This window comes from Labeo rohita, unplaced genomic scaffold, assembly GCF_022985175.1.
Source record: "Labeo rohita strain BAU-BD-2019 unplaced genomic scaffold, IGBB_LRoh.1.0 scaffold_458, whole genome shotgun sequence".
In the NCBI taxonomy this organism is placed as follows: domain Eukaryota; kingdom Metazoa; phylum Chordata; class Actinopteri; order Cypriniformes; family Cyprinidae; genus Labeo; species Labeo rohita.
The window spans coordinates 27,501-34,928 of NW_026129377.1; positions in this window are offsets into that span (position 1 = coordinate 27,501).

Genomic DNA, 7,428 nt, shown 5'->3' on the forward strand with positions numbered 1-7,428 from the left:
GTAAGGCATGTAAAAATAACAACATACCTTTTGACGTAATATTGTCCTCTCTCTACTATTATTGCGCCAAAGTAGTCTGCTCCAACATACGTAAATGGAGGCAGGTCCAGGGTTACTCTTTCTTTTGCCAAGTCTGCCATCTTTTGTTCTCCAAAGTTAGAATGCAAATGTCTGCAAAAAACACACTCAAAACAAATTTTCCTAGCCAGTGCATTAGCTGCAGGAATCCAAAACCTTTGCCTTAATTTGGACAGCATGTGATTCCTTCTACAGTGCCCCAGTTGTTCATGAATGTTTCTCAAAACCAATTACGAAACATGCTGTTTTTTGGAACAATAACAGGATGTTTTCTTTCCACTGGCATTGCCAATCTGCCAAGTATAGGATCCAACTTGCAACTAAAACTGTGTGTCTTCACCTGGCCGCCCTTTTTCAAAGTTTCAATTTCTTCAGCGAAATTCTCATTCTGACAAAAATGCAAAATTGCATTCTCAGCTCTTTTGAAATCATCCAGTGAAATGGGTTGAAGGTTAACGCTTTCTGGCAGTTTTCATTTTCGAATCTATTGTAGCTTGGGTCTCTTGTCCTACATCAGTGCAACCTTTAATCATCTCTTTTTTTTTTCTTTGCAAGATGCAAAAGGAAATCCCTTCATTTCAAAATCCATGCAACAGCTTTAATTAACCTGTTCCATTTAGAATAGTAGTGTACACGTTTATTTGTGGCATTGCATTGTTCATTTACAAGTGTGCTCATGATCAAAACATACTTTTTCACTTCTAGATCATCATCACTCTCCTTACTGCATGCATATAAAGCCACGTCAAAACTTCTGAGTGTTTGAGAAATTCTGGATGGTTGAACCACATACTTGAATTCAGAAATGCACTGGCTTGAAGCAGAGTTTTGTTTCGTGCTGATATGTCACCACTGTGTGATTTCTGTCAGTTCTCTGATCACGTTGACTCTTTTGGCAATGAAGGTTTTATATCTTTTACTCTCATTTCCAATGTATTTCAATATAGATGTGCTATCCGTCCAGAAGATGGATTTGTCAAGTTGAATATGCAGCTGTTCTAAGCTTTCATTCCATACGTGCAGCCAGTACTGCTGCAGTTAGTTCAGAAGAACTAGTTCAGAAGTTAACTTCTGTTGTTATGACGCAGCTCATTATTCATTATTCCAGCAATCACTCTGAGTACGACAGCAACTGAAATCAGAAAGGCTGATGTCCTTCAAGAATTAAACATTTTACCTACAAAAAGTAGAGACTCACATATTGAGCACATATAAAAATATTAATATGTAAAGGTGCTGAATGAAAGATGTTTCAGTATTGCACTTACAGCAGGAGTTAAACATTCAGATATTTGTAAACTGTGATTATCACTAAATAACTTCAAAAGATTTAGACTACAGAACTTGCATTTAGTTGCATGAACTATTATTATGACACTTATTTAGTCTTCATAATGATGGTGAACATGGGGGAGAGTAGGATCTAAATACAGTATTTATTACACAAACAATAAATCAAGAACAAAGAACAGAAACCAAGAACACAAGTGCAGAACTGAAGACACCAACAACACATCCAACAATGGACAAGATCGACAAAGACCACAGGAAACAGGAACACAAGACTAACAACAAGACAGACAACAGACACCGGGAAACAATCAGGGAACAAATCAACAAGAAAACTACAAAAGGACAAAAGAACAGGAAACATGAACAAAACATGGCTGAATGCAACCTAAAAGTCCTAATAACAAAAACACAAGGTACACAAAACTGGGTATATAACAGGAGCTTGGCAGTAAAAATCTATTTTGTATCAAACAGAGAGTTTCAAACAGACAGATAACATGAAAACACTAGAAAAAATAATACAGGAAAGACAAGAATTCAATGAAATACAAAATTAATGAGAAATCACATTAATAATAAGAAATGAAAATGAAGAACATTTGTCAACAAACAACAAACACTATTGAAGGAGCAGTAACTGTATGATCTTCATGATGTTTTCATTCATTATCTGCTCCAGATCAAAACATTATTCATGTTAAAGTAAAGGATCAATCTTCTAAAGAGATTCATATAGGCATCATTTATATTCTTGTATAAAGTCATTTTAGTCATTTAAGCAGAAGTTTTTAAATCAAAATATTGTAAGAAAATCACCCTTGTGTGTCCAAATGTTTGACTGATAATGTAAATAATATTTAATATTTAAGTTGGATTGAGAAAGCTGACTTACTAAAATGCTAAACATATTCTTCTTCTTCTTCTTCTGTTGAACTAGATCAGGGTTCCTCAAATCTGATCCTGGAGGGCTGATGCTCTGCATTGTTTAGCTCAAACCATGATCAAGTTCACCTACCTGTGAAATCAGTTGCTATATCTTTTATAACTGATAGGATTTATGATTTTCATAAAACTGAAGAATAAAAATCACAAAAATCCCACAGACTTACATTGACAGAATGTTCAAATGAGCCAAATTCAAACTCCAACTGTCAAAACTCCCAGAATCCTTTGAGACTCAATCAAACTTCACTTTTATGTACTTAGCCTTTTTCACGGTGCGCGTTCGGAACCCGGATGCGTCGAATAGTTGTGTAAAATAACTTCCGCTGTAGCCTGTATGAATGGCATTGCCCATAGCACGGGATGGTTGTGATTTATTAGTGAACAATTCATCATAGATGTTTCCTCAAAACACATTAAACACAGTTTCCAATCATCATTCGGGTATGACGAAACGAGGAAAATGTTGTCCTGATATTCCGACGCACATTTCATGATTTAAATGGGAGCGCACAAGCTGCGTATGAATACTTTAGAGACAGACAGCTTAAAAAATGCAATAGCATACAAACAACACATCACATTAAAGAGCAATAAAAACTGACGTTCAACAGGTGTTTATTATGATAACAATATTGTATTGTGCAATAATAAAAACAATAACTAATAATTAAAAATAGAATTAAAACTGTATATTCCGAGTATTTCTCCAGCAGTGACGTGCAGCCGCGGGCAGATTATCGGTTAAAAGAATCTATTTAACCTTAGACGATCCCCTACTATATATCGATAACCTAGTAACCACATAGCAACACCACAGTAACCGCCTCGATAACCTAGTAACCACATAGCAACAGCCTAACAACTACCCAGAGTACCCTAATAACTGCATAGCAACACCCTAGCAAACTACCTGTTTATCTTAGCAACCATACAGCAACATCTTAGCAACCACCCTGAGTACCCTATCAAATAGCAACCCTATCAATCAATCTAACTGACTGTTTTGCCTTTAGACTTTAGATTTTTAAATCTTTTTCAAACTGAAAACTATCAAACTTTTACAACTTTTTCAAATGGCCTAGCTTTCTTAAAGCAACTTCAAAGTTTGTCTTTAAACTTAACTATCTAGTTATTGCTGTTACTCTTATTATTGCATTTTCTTTTATTTCAGTTGATCATGTAAATTCACTGATCTCATTAGTAATCATCACAGACGATCAGTGGTGTGGAGTTTGCATACCACCCATCCCCCAAACTAACAAATGGATAGAGTTTCTCATTAAAAGACTGATCAGTGTAAGAGTAGATATGAGACATGGACTCCACATCACAAAAGCAGACAAGACCCTTCTCATAATCCACAAACACACCGACCCTCTGAGGATTCACACTCAGAGAAAAAGCGTCATTAGAAGAATCACAAGCTTGATACTTCCCATCTCTCCATCCTATAATCCAGTATCTATTCTCAGGACTCAAGTCCTTCCTGTTAACAGATCCTCTGGTCACTCCCAAATAACACTGAGTTTGTCCCTTCATCTGCACCTCAAAGTAAAAACACCCTGAGGAGAATCCACCCTTCCCAAGAACAGCAAAATATCCATCAAATCGTCCTTTTTCTATCCACTCCTGTTGTTTGTGTGTTTCCAGATCTCAATTGTTTTCCATCACGAGACACGATGAGATGTGGATGAGCCGTATCAGCATCCAGAATCACATTCACTGTGGAAAATATGGAAAATTCTGCTTTACAGATGAGTATATAATAAATACAGTGAGATTATTTATTTTTATAGGAATCGTGAGAACTTTACAATACAAACAAAAACACACAATTAATTGTAAATAAATGTCAAATTTAATGTACATTATATATATATATATATATATATATATATATATTATAATTATGCCATGAAGCAAGCCTTTAATTCAAATAAATCTTTATGCTTTTTTTTTACTCACCCTTGTCTGTTCTTAAATATTTGAATGCTGAAAACAGAAAGTATGAAGTTGTAAAGGCTTCATAACAGATTTCATCTTTTGATCAATAATGAGATCAATAATTTCAATCACCGCTTGAAGACCAACAAAATAAAAGACAAATTTACAGACTTTATATCTAATGATAAAATACAATGAATAGCAAACATATATAAATGCATAGTGCATTCATTCATTGTTTTGCTAAATAGTTTAAAAATAATGAATTTATATTTTAATGACATTATATAAAACATTCACCTTTAGGTAGATTTGTCTTCAAAAGTTGATCACGTTCTGAGAAAAGAACATTATATCATTTTTATTACTCTGACAAAAAAGTTATGATCATTCAGTTGTGTTAATGTCACACAAGTGTACATCAGGGGCCGTGAACCCGACCATGACTAGCCAGGTAAGTTTCAGTTTATTGTGTTCCAACTCTGGGTTTTAGGTAACATGAAAGTGGTTTGGCTTTTGGCAGTGATCCTTTAGCCATAGTAACATAACCTGTCCTGGTTTAGAGAAATTTGATCAATCAGCTTCGAGCAAACTTACACATCTGTGACACAAAAGTCACTCCCTCAGTTTCTCTTGCTCCAAATTAAACGGCACCACATAGTAAAAGATTTTTTAAATAAAATAATCTAGATTTTAGTCATTTAGATTACTTATTATTATTTTATGCGATTTACATAACTATTATACCCTTAATCCATTATAATTTTTACCATTTTAATTTAATAAAGCACAGTCTGAAACTTTTTTGGTGTTCAAAATTTACTAAATGTATATAATAAGTGGATACATCATGAATCCATTTTCCAAACCTTGTTTTTGTCTTATCCTGCATCACTACAGCACATCTATAATAAGGTTTTATATTAAGACAATTTCAGACTGGTTCTGGTAGGAAGTGCTGTGGAGTAAACCAGTACTTGTGAGACTCATCATAGACATAAACAGAGAGAAGTAGCTCTGGCTACAATGTTCTTACACACTGCAGCTTACAGATTTTATTTTGCAACAATAAAAAAATATATACAGATAATATGAAATACAAATAAGCTTTTGTCTCAGTAGTTTTAATCATGACTACATATGAGCTTAGATTTTTGAGTCTCTGTATACCTACATATCTGTCACGGTGGATGTACAGAGAAAAGAGGTCAGGGTCCAAATGCAGGAAAGGATAATTTAATTAAACAAAACACAAATAAACATAAACCAAAAGGCCAAACACGGCACAACACGACTAGAATCCAGATCAAAAATAAACCGAACAGAAACACACACGAAGACAAAAGACAATGCAGACCTAACCAGGAATGAGAAGTGAGAGTTCTTATACAATAGTCCAGAGTGTGAACAGCTGTGAGCGTAATCAGTGCAAATGACAAGACAGACGTGAACAATCAGGGGAGTGCAGTGCAAGGGGAACAGCGACCTCGAGAGGCTGAGGGGAGACCCACAGCCCCGATCATGACAGTACCCCCTCCCTACGGAACGGCTTCCAGACGTTCCCAAAGTCTGGAGGGAGGAGGTACGGAGGAAGGCAACTCAGGGGGAGGGACGGCGGGCCAGGCCCGTGCAGCGCAGTCACCGCCGCGTCAGGAACAGAGAGAGCGGTCACCGCCGCGTCCGGAACAGAGAGAGCGGTCACCGCCGCGTCCGGAACAGAAGGCACGGTGAGGGCCGCGTCAGGAACAGAGAGCGCAGCCGCCTCCGCGTCAGGAACGGAGATAGCGGTCGCCGCCGCGTCAGGAACAGAGATAGCGGTCGCCGCCGCGTCAGAAACAGAGATAGCGGTCGCCGCCGCGTCCGGAACAGAGAGCGCGGTCACCGCCGCGTCAGGAACAGAGAGCGCGGTCACCGCCGCGTCAGGAACAGAGAGCGCGGTCACCGCCGCGTCAGGAACAGAGAGCGCGGTCACCGCCGCGTCAGGAACAGAGAGCGCGGTCACCGCCGCGTCAGGAACAGAGAGCGCGGTCACCGCCGCGTCAGGAACAGAGAGCGCGGTCACCGCCGCGTCAGGAACAGAGAGCGCGGTCACCGCCGCGTCAGGAACAGAGAGCGCGGTCACCGCCGCGTCAGGAACAGAGCGCGGTCACCGCCGCGTCAGGAACAGAGCGCGGTCACCGCCGCGTCAGGAACAGAGAGCGCGGTCACCGCCGCGTCAGGAACAGAGCGCGGTCACCGCCGCGTCAGGAACAGAGCGCGGTCACCGCCGCGTCAGGAAACAGAGAGCGGCCACCGCCGCGTCAGGAACAGAGAGCGCGGTCACCGCCGCGTCAGGAACAGAGAGAGCGGTCACCGCCGCGTCCGGAACAAAGAGCGCGGTCACCGCCGCGTCAGGAACAGAGAGAGCGGCCACCGCCGCGTCAGGAACAGAGAGCGCGGTCACCGCCGCGTCAGGAACAGAGAGCGCGGTCACCGCCGCGTCCGGAACAAAGAGAGCGGTCACCGCCACGTCCGGAACAGAGAGAGCGGTCGCCGCCGCGTCAGGAACAGAGAGCGGCCGCCGCCGCGTCAGGAACAGAGAGCGCGGTCACCGCCGCGTCAGGAACAGAGAGAGCGGTCACCGCCGCGTCCGGAACAAAGAGCGCGGTCACCGCCGCGTCAGGAACAGAGAGAGCGGCCACCGCCGCGTCAGGAACAGAGAGCGCGGTCACCGCCGCGTCTGGAACAGAGAGAGCGGTCGCCGCCGCGTCCGGAACAGAGAGAGCGGTCGCCGCCGCGTTCGGAACAGAGAGAGCGGTCGCCGCCGCGTCAGGAACAGAGAGAGCGGTCGCCGCCGCGTCCGGACAGGAGATAGCGGTCGCCGCCGCGTCCGGAACAGAGAGCGCGGTCGCCGCCGCGTCAGGAACAGAGAGCGGTCGCCGCCGCGTCCGGAACAGAGAGCGCGGTCGCCGCCGCGTCAGGAACAGAGAGAGCGGTCGCCGCCGCGTCCGGAACAGAGAGCGCGGTCGCCGCCGCGTCAGGAACAGAGAGAGCGGTCGCCGCCGCGTCAGGAACAGAGAGAGCGGTCGCCGCCGCGTCTGGAACAGAGAGCGCGGTCGCCGCCGCGTCAGGAACAGAGAGAGCGGTCGCCGCCGCGTCCGGAACAGAGAGCGCGGTCACCGCCGCGTC